Source organism: Vipera ursinii (genome assembly GCF_947247035.1).
Source record: "Vipera ursinii genome assembly, chromosome: 2".
Lineage (NCBI taxonomy): Eukaryota > Metazoa > Chordata > Lepidosauria > Squamata > Viperidae > Vipera > Vipera ursinii.
The window spans coordinates 118,181,604-118,198,393 of NC_139513.1; the positions used below are offsets into that span (position 1 = coordinate 118,181,604).

The 16,790-nt window shown below is 47.4% G+C and overlaps 1 long non-coding RNA gene across 1 annotated transcript; it reads right to left on the minus strand.

The window, feature by feature from the left end:
* Positions 1–8,642: 8,642 nt before the first annotated feature.
* LOC310635754 lies at positions 8,643–16,224 on the minus strand. The gene is made up of 5 exons (XR_014491507.1): positions 16,102–16,224; positions 14,784–14,860; positions 14,398–14,520; positions 12,772–12,880; positions 8,643–10,183 (listed from the first exon to the last, which is right to left on the minus strand). It is a non-coding gene; the product is annotated as an uncharacterized lncRNA (long non-coding RNA).
* Positions 16,225–16,790: the final 566 nt, after the last annotated feature.

The following is a 16,790-nucleotide window of genomic DNA, read 5'->3' on the forward strand; positions in this document are numbered from 1 at the left end:
ATCTAGTGATTAAGGCACCGAGGTAAAATGAGAAGGCTGTGAGTTCTAGTCCCAACCTTAGTCATGAAAGTCACCTGGGTGATCTTGGGCCAGTCATTCTTTCAGCCCACAATATCAGACTCAGGCAACAAACTGGTCAGTCAATTCCCATCACAACCAATGGATCAACACTTGGTCACCTGAAAAAAAAAGTAGACCCTGCATTTGTGGGAAAACACTAGGAAGAAAAAACAAACAGAAGAGGGATGAACAAGAGGCTAAAGGATCAGGAGGCAGACTATTAAGGCAAAGGATGTGGGATTGTGGCACATGATTATTCTCACAATATAGCCTTTCAGTTATCCTTAGCTCCAAACAACATACTCCCCTTTTTAGATGGCAGCACAAGAGTAGGGCTACTTTAGTCAGTCTGACAGTGGCCATATAACTAGCCATATCAGGTATTGTAAAGGAAGTTGGAAGTTTTTCCCTTTTCTGGTCTTTTTAATTTTTCTCCCATTGGAGGTTGGCATCTATCTGCCCTTCAGGATAAATCAGACTAGAACAGGGGTGTCAAACTCAATTTCATTGAGGGCCGCATCAGCATTGAGGTTGCCCTCAGGGGGCCGGGTGGGTATGGCCAGGATGGGCGTGGCCTACTGGGTGGGTGTGGCTAGAGTGTGTATGGCCTACTTGGTGGGCGTGGCCAGCTCTACATCGTTTGCATCAAGGGTGCCTTTGGGGGCCTGGGCAGGAGTGGGACAGATCTGAGGGTCTCTGGCAGAAGGAGGGTCTCTGGGCCAAGGCCAAGGCAGTGGGGGCCATTCCCTCACTGTTTCCAGGATGGCTTCGTGGGCCACATGAAACCACTTCGTGGGCCTGATCCGGGCCCTGGGCCTTGTGTTTTGACATGTCTGGACTAGAACATCAACGCCCGTATTACTATAAGGTTACAGTAATAGAACCTTGCAAGTCTGAATGTGCCTCCCCTCTCCCTTCCGTTATCTTCAAAGAGAACCAGGGAAGATTATGTCTGAAATGCTTTCTCAAATTATTTTTCTGCCCCAGACTCAAGATTTCATTTATCTGACTGTGGCCTTGGCTGTGACTTTTTCTTGTATTCCTCAGTATTATTCCTACTCCCCATAAAGCACCACAAATTCCAGGATTATCACTTTTACTTGATTCCACTTCTTGCACCCATAGGGGTGAAAATAAGACCTCTCTAGGACTCCATCTCAGATGGAAGTCTTTGAAAGTTCAATAGAAACACTCAAAGAAGAGAGCTCACAATAGGAAGGAGCCGACTGACTAGTGGATTTACTTTCCCAGAAGACCAGGGCTGATAGGGTCAGTTGGCTGGGTCAACTAGCTGAGATCTGGAATACTATAAATGCAGCAGTTCCCAACCTTTTTGGCTCCACGGACTGCCAGCAGTAGTGGCAGCAGGGGGAATGGTTTCGCACACGTAATATGCTACCCATGTGCATATGAAGCTTCACATGCTCCCCCGCCGCTGGCACGGCCAATTCCCAACGGGCGGGGGTGGGGAATCCTTGCTCATAATGCATTTAACCACCTTATGAGAATTAAGCACGTTCTCTCCATAGAATTTGCTAACGAGATTAGGGTTTACATTTTCTTCTGTAAACTTTTGGCAGGAGTTTTGGCTTTGTCTTCTGCCTATAGTAGTATTCCTTGCCATGAAATGGCAGCAAATACTGTTGCCAATTTCACACAATCTCAGTTGGAGCCCCAAGGTTGCCTGAGAGTGGACTGGGAGGCTAGGGTTGCAAATTGCCAACCATTGTGATACAGTAACATCTGTAATCCTTCATTTGTTCCCATTGTTCTGAATCCAGTTATTCCAGTCTAAGAATTCTAGAACGTTTGTTAAAGCATTTGTATAATTTATAATATAGGTAGGTCATGCTAGACATGTGCCACTCCACTGGATCTCCTCCCTCCTTTTTGGAAGCAAATGGCGGGGGGGGGAGGGTTGGGGTTTTTTTGTTTTGTTTTGCTGTTGGCATCAGGGTCCTGTTTGGTTACTTTTTGTATAATTGTCTTTTCACCAAAGAACTCACATATACCTTCCCACTGACTCTTGGGAGCTCAGAGACCTCCATTTGCAACCTTGCCTGCTTTACAATTGTATTGAGACATGAAACAAAAAGTCTTTCCCTAAGAACCCTTTCTTCTGCTATATAATTTTCTCATTGTTATTGTATGTAGAATATTCAGAAGTGACCCTTTCCCTGCAATGTAGCACAGCACAATTTACAATTATAGGATGCTGGGACCAGATCTTTTTCTATGGTGTGTAGAACTGGCTGCAGATTCTGAATTCCAAACTTTTAAATTCTTACAGAAGACAGTGGGGGAAACAATCTAGAGTAATTCAAGGCTTCATGTTAGGGTTTGTGTTTTATATTTAACAAGAGGCTACCAGATGTATTTAAATTGCAAATTGGCAGTAGTGGAATCTTCCTCCCTTTATGGTGTTTTCCTTTAATGCTTTCTCATAGCCTTTCTCTCTTCTCCTTTCCCTATTGGTATTTTAAATCTCTAGAAAATTGGAATGACTCCTATTACATGCCCTCTTTATGTCAGGTTTGAACCTTTAATTGATTTCACAATGTGTCTTCAGTTACTTTAACCCACTTATTGCTTTAATCAAAACTCTAGAGAAAAGTCATGTTTACATGTTTATACCGTATATACTTGAGTATAAGCCGAATTTTTCAGCCCACTTTTTGGGCTGAAAAATTCCACTTCGGCTTATACTCCAGTCAACAAAAAAAACTTACCGAGGACTTGTGCGCGGCCGAGGCTTTGGTGCTTCCGGGATCGCCCGCACCTCTCCCAAGCCACCGCCGTCCGAGACCTGCCGAAGTTTGGGGAGGTTTGGGGAGGTGCGCGCGCACCTCCCCAAACTCCGCGCCTTGCCTGCCTGCTTCTTTCCGCAGCGGAAAGAAGCAGGCAGGCAGGGCGCGGAGGAACGGAGACTTGCCGACGTTTGGGGAGGTTTGGGCGTCTCCCCAAACCTCGGCAGGTCTCCGTTCCTCCGCGCAGACCTGCCGACGTTTGGGGAGGTTTGGGCGCCTCCCCAAACCTCCCCAAACCTCGGCAGGTCTCCGTTCCTCCTGCCGACCTTTGGGGAGGTTTGGGCGCCTCCCCAAACCTCCCCAAACCTCGGCAGGTCTCCGTTCCTCCTGCCGACCTTTGGGGAGGTTTGGGCGCCTCCCCAAACCTCCCCAAACCTCGGCAGGTCTCCGTTCCTCCTGCCGACCTTTGGGGAGGTTTGGGCGCCTCCCCAAACCTCGGCAGGTCTCCGTTCCTCCGCGCAGACCTGCCGACGTTTGGGAAGGTTTGGGCGCCTCCCCAAACCTCCCCAGGTCTCCGTTCCTGTTTGGGGAGGTTTGGGCGCCTCCCCAAACCTCCCCAAACCTCGGCAGGTCTCCGTTCCTGTTTGGGGAGGTTTGGGCGCCTCCCCAAACCTCCCCAAACCTCGGCAGGTCTCCGTTCCTCCGCGCAGACCTGCCGACCTTTGGGGAGGTTTGGGCGCCTCCCCAAACGTCCCCAAACCTCGGCAGGTCTCCGTTCCTGTTTGGGGAGGTTTGGGCGCCTCCCCAAACCTCCCCAAACCTCGGCAGGTCTCCGTTCCTCCGCGCAGACCTGCCGACGTTTGGGGAGGTTTGGGCGCCTCCCCAAACGTCCCCAAACCTCGGCAGGTCTCCGTTCCTGTTTGGGGAGGTTTGGGCGCCTCCCCAAACGTCCCCAAACCTCGGCAGGTCTCCGTTCCTCCGCGCAGACCTGCCGACCTTTGGGGAGGTTTGGGCGCCTCCCCAAACGTCCCCAAACCTCGGCAGGTCTCCGTTCCTGTTTGGGGAGGTTTGGGCGCCTCCCCAAACCTCCCCAAACCTCGGCAGGTCTCCGTTCCTCCGCGCAGACCTGCCGACCTTTGGGGAGGTTTGGGCGCCTCCCCAAACCTCCCCAAACCTCGGCAGGTCTCCGTTCTTCCTGCCGACCTTTGGGGAGGTTTGGGCGCCTCCCCAAACCTCCCCAAACCTCGGCAGGTCTGCGCGGAGGAACGGAGACCTGCCGAGGTTTGGGGAGGTTTGGGGAGGCACCCAAACCTCCCCAAACAGGAACGGAGACCTGCCGAGGTTTGGGGACGTTTGGGGAGGCGCCCAAACCTCCCCAAAGGTCGGCAGGTCTGCACGGAGGAACGGAGACCTGCCGAGGTTTGGGGAGGTTTGGGGAGGCGCCCAAACCTCCCCAAACAGGAACGGAGACCTGCCGAGGTTTGGGGACGTTTGGGGAGGCGCCCAAACCTCCCCAAACAGGAATGGAGACCTGCCGAGGTTTGGGGACGTTTGGGGAGGCGCCCAAACCTCCCCAAAGGTCGGCAGGTCTGCGCGGAGGAACGGAGACCTGCCGAGGTTTGGGGACGTTTGGGGAGGCGCCCAAACCTCCCCAAACAGGAACGGAGACCTGCCGAGGTTTGGGGACGTTTGGGGAGGCGCCCAAACCTCCCCAAAGGTCGGCAGGTCTGCGCGGAGGAACGGAGACCTGCCGAGGCTTGGGGAGGTTTGGGGAGGCGCCCAAACCTCCCCAAACAGGAACGGAGACCTGCCGAGGTTTGGGGAGGTTTGGGGAGGCGCCCAAACCTCCCCAAACAGGAACGGAGACCTGCCGAGGTTTGGGGAGGTTTGGGGAGGCGCCCAAACCTCCCCAAACAGGAACGGAGACCTGCCGAGGCTTGGGGAGGTTTGGGGAGGCGCCCAAACCTCCCCAAACAGGAACGGAGACCTGCCGAGGTTTGGGGAGGTTTGGGGAGGCGCCCAAACCTCCCCAAACAGGAACGGAGACCTGCCGAGGTTTGGGGACGTTTGGGGAGGCGCCCAAACCTCCCCAAAGGTCGGCAGGTCTGCGCGGAGGAACGGAGACCTGCCGAGGTTTGGGGACGTTTGGGGAGGCGCCCAAACCTCCCCAAACAGGAACGGAGACCTGCCGAGGTTTGGGGACGTTTGGGGAGGCGCCCAAACCTCCCCAAAGGTCGGCAGGTCTGCGCGGAGGAACGGAGACCTGCCGAGGTTTGGGGACGTTTGGGGAGGCGCCCAAACCTCCCCAAACAGGAACGGAGACCTGCCGAGGTTTGGGGACGTTTGGGGAGGCGCCCAAACCTCCCCAAAGGTCGGCAGGTCTGCGCGGAGGAACGGAGACCTGCCGAGGTTTGGGGACGTTTGGGGAGGCGCCCAAACCTCCCCAAACAGGAACGGAGACCTGCCGAGGTTTGGGGACGTTTGGGGAGGCGCCCAAACCTCCCCAAAGGTCGGCAGGTCTGCGCGGAGGAACGGAGACCTGCCGAGGCTTGGGGAGGTTTGGGGAGGCGCCCAAACCTCCCCAAACAGGAACGGAGACCTGCCGAGGTTTGGGGAGGTTTGGGGAGGCGCCCAAACCTCCCCAAACAGGAACGGAGACCTGCCGAGGTTTGGGGAGGTTTGGGGAGGCGCCCAAACCTCCCCAAACAGGAACGGAGACCTGCCGAGGCTTGGGGAGGTTTGGGGAGGCGCCCAAACCTCCCCAAACAGGAACGGAGACCTGCCGAGGTTTGGGGACGTTTGGGGAGGCGCCCAAACCTCCCCAAACAGGAACGGAGACCTGCCGAGGTTTGGGGACGTTTGGGGAGGCGCCCAAACCTCCCCAAAGGTCGGCAGGTCTGCGCGGAGGAACGGAGACCTGCCGAGGTTTGGGGACGTTTGGGGAGGCGCCCAAACCTCCCCAAACAGGAACGGAGACCTGCCGAGGTTTGGGGACGTTTGGGGAGGCGCCCAAACCTCCCCAAAGGTCGGCAGGTCTGCGCGGAGGAACGGAGACCTGCCGAGGTTTGGGGACGTTTGGGGAGGCGCCCAAACCTCCCCAAACAGGAACGGAGACCTGCCGAGGTTTGGGGACGTTTGGGGAGGCGCCCAAACCTCCCCAAAGGTCGGCAGGTCTGCGCGGAGGAACGGAGACCTGCCGAGGTTTGGGGACGTTTGGGGAGGCGCCCAAACCTCCCCAAACAGGAACGGAGACCTGCCGAGGTTTGGGGACGTTTGGGGAGGCGCCCAAACCTCCCCAAAGGTCGGCAGGTCTGCGCGGAGGAACGGAGACCTGCCGAGGCTTGGGGAGGTTTGGGGAGGCGCCCAAACCTCCCCAAACAGGAACGGAGACCTGCCGAGGTTTGGGGAGGTTTGGGGAGGCGCCCAAACCTCCCCAAACAGGAACGGAGACCTGCCGAGGTTTGGGGACGTTTGGGGAGGCGCCCAAACCTCCCCAAAGGTCGGCAGGTCTGCGCGGAGGAACGGAGACCTGCCGAGGTTTGGGGACGTTTGGGGAGGCGCCCAAACCTCCCCAAACAGGAACGGAGACCTGCCGAGGTTTGGGGAGGTTTGGGGAGGCGCCCAAACCTCCCCAAAGGTCGGCAGGAGGAACGGAGACCTGCCGAGGTTTGGGGACGTTTGGGGAGGCGCCCAAACCTCCCCAAAGGTCGGCAGGAGGAACGGAGACCTGCCGACAAGCCTCGGCTACACAGGGTATTCCTGTGTATTCAGGCTTGCAAAATGGCGGATCGAGCCTCTGCTGGCGGCAGAGGCTTGCAGAACGGTGGATCGGCTTATACTCGAGTCAATAACTTTTTCCAGTTTTTGGGGGTGAAATTGGGGGTCTCGGCTTATACTCGAGTCGGCTTATACTCAAGTATATACGGTATATGTTTAAGGGGTCAAAGCCAACAATATTTTTTATATCAGGAAGGAACAACTTTTTTTTTCTAGGATGTAGCTTCAGGGCCTTTGAATAACAAGCTGGAGTTGATCTCATCCAAACTAAGTGGAAATGGAATCCTCCCAAATGGGCAGAGCCAAGATAATTTTAATTTTTTTCAAGCTTGCCTGCTTTACAGCTGTATTGAGACATGAAACAAATATTATTAAAAATTGACTTAAGTCTTAACAATTTCCTATATGTAATCATTTTCACTTGCTCTCAGGTTAAAAAAATAAAATTTCAGTTGCTACTTACAGAAAAGTCTCAGACATCTGCCCACAGTTGCTGAAAAGCAGTGATGCCATAACAGAATTCATGGTAAGAAACAGAGTCACCAAATAATTTATTTTAAAAATTCCCAGCAAAATTGGAGAAGGGGAAAAAAAAATCTAGCACTATCCATATACACCCAAGCTATACGATGTCATCCCTCTGCTCTTTCCAAAGGGTGCACGCTTTGTTTCATAGGGTGTACCTCATCAATAAATGCAGCCGTATTAAATGAGCAAGACAGCATTGCAAAGTGCCGGGGGGGGGGGGGGGAAAGTACCTAAAGTGAGAGGGGAGGAGTAACTCTAACTTTGGTCCACATGGGCCAAAATTCCCCCTCAAACTAAAGCCACTAGATTCCAAAAAGCAACAGAAAGGGTAACCTTGTGAACACCTCACACAAGTAACCTTGCGAACACCTCACATTAGTGTTTCTAAGATAATTAAGTGTAAATAGCAACGAGATCAGAATCACGTCTTTGTTCTGCTGAAAAGTAATGGCTAGTGACAAGAGGGTTGCAAGCACATAAGGGGAATAGATGGATGTAACCTGAAACATTTCCCCACTTTGTATAATTGCATAAATGTTGAATGATCTTTGTGCTTTTCTTTTCATGGGGTGGAGGGTGGGTGGGGGTAAGAGTAGAAAATTGTCCCTCTGACTGAATAAATTAAATCCAAAAGAAGGCCTAGCTGAAGAAAAGGAGGAAAGCAGGAGAAAGAGAAGAAAAACTTGTGTTTTCCGCTCATTATTGTAAAAAGAGTGAACAGACCCTACTCAGAAAAGACCTTCAATGCTGCCTATTAGCTGTTTTCTGTGAGTTCTGCTGAGATAAAAGCAAGCAAGCAATAAGGGAGCATTTTCAATCCAGCAGATAATACCACAGCCACTGTCCTCATTATTACAAGTACCAGCGTCCTCATAAGCTTGGCCTGGAGACACTCAGGCATTAGAGATTGAGCCTTTAGTGAGGAAATTACTGGTTCCAACCTTGGTTCATGGATGTAATGATCCATTTCCCCAGACATGTCAAACTTGGGACATGTTGTGCAACGTATTGGGACTGTTTTGCCATTGCTGGCAATGGGGTGGGTGCAGCTTCCTTGTGATGCATCTGGCCCGTGGGCCGGCAGTTTGACACCCCTGCATTACCCTCTCCTGTCTGAAATACAAATATACTCAACTTGCAGAAAGCTTAGGTAGAATAGCAAACACATCCAGAGGCAATCCTTTTGTGGAAGACTGCTCTGTAAACGGTAACATCAACATAGCTAATGCCCAGTATGCTCCAGAATTGCACTGCAAAATAGGGTCCAGACTATTTCTGCCTGTTCTGTACACATAACACGGGACGACAAAAATTGAGTAATTATTGAAAGAATGGACATCTCACACAATTAATTATGTAAAACACTAATTGGGATGCCACATTAATCCATATGGCTACCTTACCTCCAGATCAGGGGTAGCACATCTCTTGAATCCTAATTATGAGAACATGAAGAGGCAGAGCGACAATAAAGCTTGAGTGCTTCTTTGATGGACCTGATTGGTAACAAACTACAGGACAAGAGAAGTCTTCAGTAAAATTATTTAATGGCCTCCAGCTAGCTTAAAAGACTTGAAACATTCTTTCAACAGAGAAAGTCAGCCATTTTAAAACCAACAAATATTGCTGAAATGTGTCCAGCTGTATATTGACTATACCTTTTTTTTTAAAAAAAAGTTAATGTACATAAAATTGTATTAAAACCTTCCCCAAACCCTTTAATAAACATTAAAACCTGAGGATAAAGGTTGGCTCTCCAAGCTTGTGGGTTGGTTTCCAAATGTTTTGTTACCAGGCCAGGTAACGTCTCCAGTGACATTTAAGATGTCAATGCTCTTCTGTTTATAGAGGCTTCAGATGTGGATGTGTCAAGTGAGGGGCTTGTGATGGGCAGCTTACTTCAGATCAGGGTCATTATTGAGTCATCAGTAAGAGGCTTGTGATGGGAAGGTTACATCAGGTCAGTTGAACTGAGGGGGAGGGGGCTTGCGTGGATTGGTTAAGGGTCAGTGCTAACTCTGATTGGTCGTGCTGTTAAATTTGAATTCTGAAGGGTTTATAGGCTGGTTGTAGGTCAATGTCTGTTGAGGGAATTGCTTGTGGAGTGCCAGGCTTCAATGAACAAGAGCATGGCAGGTGGTGGGGTGGCTGATCGATTTTAGTATTGCTCGAAATTGCTATTTTTTGGTCTGTGTGAGTAGAGATTAAGGATTTGGGATTCTGGCATTTTGACAGCCAGCTGGTGTTTGTAGAACCTGGTTTTTAATTGATGTGATGTTTGTCCCAAGTTATAGCTGGCTTGATAGATTACATTGTTTCTTTCAGACTTCTGTGTCTTGTCTTTGGTTCTGGATAAATCCTGGCAGAGTGTGGCTGTGGGCTATTGCTATTCCTAGGGTTTGGAGAATTCTGGCTATTTCCAACACCCCAAGTGTCTATGGTAAGGCTAGTTTTTGCGTGGTGGTTGTGTGTATAGCGTGGTTTGTGCGCTGTGTGTCAGAATTTGAAGTTTTTTGGATAGCAGTTACAGAGAAAGACATCAAGTAGCCATTTCTCTTCTGCTTTTCTTATTGTTGTACTGAAGTGTGTCCTGGCCCTTCTGAAGAGGATCTGAAAACACTGGGGTGGTTGCTTGTGAAGGTGAGGATCTGGTCCGACTGGCTAGGTTTGCAGTAGACGCAGGTTGTTTAAAACCTTATAGATCTGTTGATAATGTTATCCATTCAATCCATTCACTGATTCTTGGCAATTCTATGGGCCAGGTCTCTTCACATCATCCAATCCTGTGCTGCTTCCTTGAGCTGTTTTACGTTCTGGCTAGTGTCGGCCTTGATGGTATCCAGCCAGTACTTTTTTGGCGGTCTGATTTCCTTTTACCTCTAATTCTTCCAAACATATCTAGCTATCATAACGTTGACAACTACTTTCTCCAGTGAATTCCCCCATGACATGGCCAAAACAAGTGAAACACAAGTTTCGTGATTTTTCCTTCCACATAATGTCTGGTGTTATCCACTGCAAACTCATATTCACCGTGCTGTTTCTTTAAACAGGAGCATTTAATGCTTAAGCTGTGAGAAATTAAGGGGAAAAAATACCGTTAACAGTTTCCCTCCAACTATTCACATGAATTTCAGTCAATCGCCCACTTTTTAGCAACAAAGAACACAGTACCAACTCAATGTAGGGGGATGCTCTGCAACACTACCTAGCTACCTCTTGCTAACTGTATACAAATGCAAAGTGAGACTGCAGTCCTGGAATATAAAACCAAGGCAAGTGCTGCTGATAAAATCTTGAAAGCCAGCAGTCTGGGGACATTCTTAGTCCTCCAGTTTCCCTTTTGCGTAATCTTGCAGACCTCAAAAGCTCATCATCTTCAGAGGCTCCCCAAACCTCACAATCACAAATTAAGAGCCTACACTGAAGAAAAGTTCAGCTGTATTCGCTGGCATAATGCTTACATTCTTCTTTGTTTTGAAAAATGCCATGACATTTAAAACACCTACAGATAATGCAACAAAAGCAATGAGGGTTCCTGCAAAATATGTGTATCAAACATGGAATTTGCATACAGAACATTTGCTGTGAAAATGTATACATTTAGGCACATACTCTCCCACCCACTTTTTCTAACACTCGATACGAAGCTTGAGGAAATGTCTTTTTGATTTTTGGGGGAAAAGTGACCATGCCTTCTTTTCCTAACATTTTGTAAAGTAGGGAAGACGTGGAACATTCTTAAAACATTCCTTTAAAAAATTTATTTATTTATTTAAATTCCATTTATATCCCGCCCTTCTCCGAAGACTCAGGGCGGCTTACAAGCTTAGCAGTAGCCTTCATTCTATGTATATGCCTGCTTATTAGGGCTTTCACACACACCCCAAGCGGCATTATTACAAAGTCAGCTTATTGCCCCCAACAATCTAGGTCCTCATTTTACCTACCTCGGAAGGATGGAAGGCTGAGTCAACCTTGAGCCTGGTGGGATGCTCCTCACTCTAGAAAACCCTAGGTAGTTAAATTCATTCCTTAGCTGTCTGTTTTTAGTTTCAACCTTTCCTCTTTGGAAGGTGTAGAAAAGAAAGCTGTGGTGGCAGAAGGGCGTTCAACACCCTTTTTTTCCCACTTGTTCACCATGGCTGTAAAAGTTCAGCTGGGAAAAAAGACATCAACAAAAGAATCTGAATCGCAAGGAACCAAATGTGTCTTGGTATATATCACTTCCTGGTGATAGCAAACACCATCCTTGCAGTCCTGAACCCAGTAGTTCTGCTTTGGTTTTGAGAAATCTGTTCTCTGACCAGATCATTTAATTCTAACGGGTATGAGATGAGGAACATCATCTAAGCTTCATTTCTCGGGGGCGGGGGGCAAGCTTTGAAAGACCCTTTACAACCGGGGTTATCAAACTGGCAGCCTGCGGGCTGGATGGGTCACATGCAGGTCACGCCCACCTCAGCTCCACAAAGGCAAAAAACATCCTGATAAGTCACGTGACACCATCCAGTTTGACACCTGTGCTTTACAACATTTATTTCCTATGTCCCATTAGGATGGAAAGAATTACAAGGTAGGAAAAAGCATGGAGAGCTTCTATGGACAAGTAGTCCTCAACTTACCACCACAATTGAACCCAAAATTTATGCTGCTAAGTGAGACATGTGTTTAGTGAGTTTTGTCCCATTTTACTACTTTTATTGCCACATTTGTTAAGTGAATCACTGCAGTTGTTAAATTGATTACACAGTTGTTAAGTGAATCTAGTTTCCCCGCTGACTTTGCTTGTCAGGTCACAAAAGGTGATCACATGACCCCGGGATGCTGCAACCGTCATAAATGGGAACCAGATGCCAAGCATCTCAATTTTGATCCAGGTTACCTTGTGGATGCTACAATGGTCCTGTGAAAAATGGTCCCAAGTCACTTTTTTCAGTGTCGTAACTTCAAAAGGTCACTAAGTGAACTGTAGTAAATCGAGGACTACCTGTAATCAAATAACGTGTGCACAAACAGATGCGCTGGGAAACATGTGTTCCAATCTGGGTCACATGACCAAGATGGGAAAGGCTTAAAACGGAAGAGTTGACAACATTTCAAGCTGCTGCTTCCAATGACTTCTTCCATCAGGATGCATTTGGTTTTCTCCATAGCCCCTAGGTCAGGGGTAGGCAGCCTTGGCTTTTATGACTCGTGGACTTCAACTCCCAGAATTCCTGAGCCAGCCATGCTGGCTGAGGAATTCTGGGAGTTGAAGTCCACGAGTCATAAAAGAGCCAAGGTTGCCTACCCCTGCCCTAGCTGGACTGGATCTATTGTTAAAGCCAATTTTTCTTTTGCCTGCTACTTCAGACACCAAATATGGCTTGGCTCTGGTTTTAGAGAAGTTATCCTGCTCACACACAGATAATTGCAGCCTTCCTTACCGATTTTAATGCCACATTAGGTAGAACAAAGGGCCCTAAGCATAAATGTCTTCCTTTACTTTAATGACTGGTAATGTAGAATCATGACACTATTGCTGTGTCACCATCACATGCTAACCCATGAACCAGATTATTCAATTGTCTGAATTCTCGTAAGATCTCAAAGTAGCCAACCACAATTTAGTGTAGTGAATCTTTGAAACCCAGACCGTGTTAAAAGTGCTACTCACATCCAGGTGTCTGTCCCATTCCCAGCAGGCGTACATGGAATTCTGCTTCCAGGAAAAGTTTCAGAGATGGGTTGGGCTGCTTTTGTTACCATCAAACGCTGACATTCTTCTAAAAGAAAAATACAATTGCTGCATTTAAGTTGTAGCTAGCTCGTGAAGTCAATTTAATCGTTTGCAAAGCAATTGCTACAGAAGACCACTCCATGATGGATAGCCTCAGTTCATGAGATTTTCCCTCACTGTTGATTTTTCAGACAGGGATAACATCACATCACAGGCTTGAGTGAATGGGCGCCAACAGAAACGAAAAAGCAGTTAAGATCCAGCTGAAGAAATAAGAACTCTTATGAGCTGTGGTGGCGCAATGGTTAGAATGCAGTACCGCAAGCTAATTCTGCTGACTACTGGCTGCCAGCAGTTTAGCAGTTCGAGTCTCACCGGCTCAAGGTTGACTCAGCCTTCCATCCTTCTGAGGTCAGTTAAAATGAGGACCCAGATTGTTGGGAGCAATACGTTGACTCTGTAAACCGTTTAGAGAGGGCTGTAAAGCACTGCGAAGCGGCATATAAGTCTAAGTGCTATTGCTATCTCAAAAAACTAAGGCAGGGTGGACTTAGTACAAATAAGTGAGGACATTTACCAACAGTACCCGAGATCAAGAACTTCGCTAAGGCATATGGTCGTAAAGCAGGATGTCACATGGCCACAGACTTACAATAACCATTCCAACACTCCTTCCAGCTTCCTCTTTGACTTTGCTTGTTGGAAGCTGGCAGTGAAGGTTAAAAATGGTGATCACATGCAAGTAGTATCATTTAATTGCAAAGCCAGTTGCCAAATACCTGAATCACAATCACGCCGACACTGGAATGGCTGCAACTATGAGCATGGGTTGTAAGTCCCACTCGTTCAGCACATCACTAACTTTGAACAGTCACTGAACAAGTGGTTGTTAAATGAGGACTACCTGCATTTGCATGAGGGACTGGAAAATCGAAAAGTGGTTATGCCGTTTGTTTTGTCGCAATGCAATGTTTAAATCTAACCACTTGGTTTACAAATCATATAATAAGGATTGTGTAAACTTACCACAATCTGATTTGATTAACTAATTTGATTAAAATACATGGCCCTGAACAAGCCACCAGCAAGCTACCAATAATTCATTCAATATCATCCAAGTGTGACTCAAGAGCAAGTTAGAGTTCTTAATCCTCATCCAGCACAGTAATATGTACGCCTTACTGACTCTCCAAACAAAAAGAATGCATCATACTGGATGTGTTTAATGAATATTCCAGCAGGTTTGCTGACATGAAGCACTGTTTCTTGCTTCTGATTAATACTTCAAAATTTGTTATCTTCAGAATGACTACAAAGTTTTACAAATGAAAAGGTTACTTGGCAATTGACTAAGTGGAAAAGTTCAAAAGTTCTCTTGACCAGGGTCAAGTCCACTGTGCTCAGACCAGACTTCTATATGTCAGGCCAAAAAGAAATTTTGTTTGGAGCAAGCATGGAGCATCATTCACACATTCCAAATATTTTGGCAATGGCAATTTTCTGTGTTAACAGTGTCCGACTTTCATAACTGTAGCCCTTAAGAGCATTCAAGAACACACGTACCTTGGAATGTGGATCAGAAGAGATGCATTATTACTAACACCCTCTTCTCCAAAAAGGGATTTTCTTTGGATTAGAGTTTACAATGAAGATATGTGACATCTGCATCCCTGCCTGGGTTGACTCCTGTGGCAAATAAAAAGCAACTTTACATATTATCAGAGAAAGCTTTATATTTACAACATTTACTTTTAAATTTTCCAGAACTGAGCTTCAGTATCCACAATTCCACAAAAAGAATAACTTTCTCTTTTCAGACAGGGATAACTCTGTATCATCAATAGATCAGTTCTTTATAACTTTGATGAAAGTTACTAAACTAAGCCAAATCTGTCTTTTGAGCAGCAAACAAATCCTCATGCTGATCCCTAGGGAAATTTTAAACATACCTTATGCATGCAAGGTGACGGTGAATTGTGTCTTCCACTTTACAGAGACTTGAGATGTTTCCATGCTGTATTATATGCTATAATATTAGGAAATAAATGATATATTATTCATACTTGTGAATAGATACCCAAGACAACGAGGCTTTTCCAAATTTAACACCTTTCAGATACATAAAAATTATGGAATTTTTTTTAAAATTCCATTTATATCCCGCCCTTCTCCGAAGACTCAGGGCGGCTTACAAGCTTAGCAGTAGCCTTCATTCTATGTATATGCCTGCTTATTAGGGCTTTCACACACACCCCCAAGTGGCATTATTACAAAGTCAGCTTAATTGCCCCCAACAATCTGGGTCCTCATTTTACCTACCTCGGAAGGATGGAAGGCTGAGTCAACCTTGAGCCTGGTGGGATGCGAACCTGCACTAATTGCAGGCAGCTGGTGTTACTTAAGGAGGCATTAGCCCACTGCTCCACCAAGGCTGAATTGCAGTCTTATCACACAAGGAGGTGGACTGAAGAGTCCACATATCTGCACCAAAGTGTACAAATTATCAAACTATTCCTAAGATGAACAAAAGCCGGTCACCTGTTGTTCTGCGTAATCCCTCACCCTTTTTCCTTCATCTTTGCGGAATGATAGCTTTCCCAAAATGGAAAAAGGACCCAGATTGTTGGGGGCAAGTAAGCTGACTTTGTAATAATGCCGCTAGGGGTGTGTGTGAAAGCCCTAATAAGCAGGCATATACATAGAATGAAGGCTACTGCTAAGCTTGTAAGCCGCTCTGAATCTTCGGAGAAGGGCGGGATATAAATGGAATAAAAAATAAAAAATAAATAAATAAAATACTGGTCTCAATTAAAGGAAGGTCCATAGTTATAGAATAAAAAAAGATACTCGGTGGATTTTCCAAATTACAGAAACAATTAAGTTTGCGCTTTACTAATTTATTTATTTGTTATTAATATTAATAATAGATTAATTATTATTAATTATTATTAATAGAAAAGTCTGCCCTCAATTTCGCTTTTGGAGACCAGTGGGCTACTAGATCGGGCCTCCACGAGCCAGGGAGACCACAAAGCAGCAGCAGCAAAGAGCATTTCACTTTTGGCTACTGCCGTCTAACGATCGTCGGGATCTCTTTGCAATCTAGCTCTGTTACCCTGACCGCATCATCAGCAAACGCCCGCGTGCCCCAAGTTTCCCAGCTGCTAGAAACAAAACCTTAAAATACCAAAGCGGCGGACGGCGCAACTCAACCAATTCATCCCCTCCGCGTTCCCTCCCCATCGCCCATCTTTACGGGACAAGAACCTCGGCTCCGCAACCCTCTTAGAAACAGACTCGGCGAAGGATTACACCGGATCCCGCAAGAAGTCGACAACGGCTTACCCGCATTGCGAAGCGCAGCAAAAGCAGGAGGAATCGCCTCACGCACGCGCAAAATGGATCTCTACTTCCTCCGCGCGGGATGGAAGTCTCGTTTTCTCTCGCGCGACTCCAAAAAAAAACAAAAAACTCCTGGCATGCGCCTGGCTCATTCAGTCGCTAAGATCGTGCCGGGATGGGTTTCAAGAGTGCCTTTTAGTCGTCTGCAAACCTAGAAGGCAGACCTTGTAAAGCAGGGGTCTTCAAACTTGGCCCTTTTATGACTTGTGGACTTCAACTCCCAGAATTCCTCAGCCAGCATGCCTGGCTGAGGAATTCTGGGAGTTGAAGTCCACAAGTCATAAAAGGGCCAAGTTTGAAGACCCCTGTTGTAAAGGAAGAGCTTGCTGCAGGAATATGGTTACTTCATTTTCGGCAGACATTTCTCTTTTTTAGAGTAGGGCATGTTCTTTAAGATTGACATGGCGGGTTGGAAAAATAGCTCTGTTAATACGTTGCAAACCACCACCACCCCACACACAAGTATTGACTGGATGGTGGGGAATGGAAGGATTTATATTCTTCGCAGACAGCTGGTCATTTGCAATTCTTTTTAAAGAGTCGCCGAGGCCACT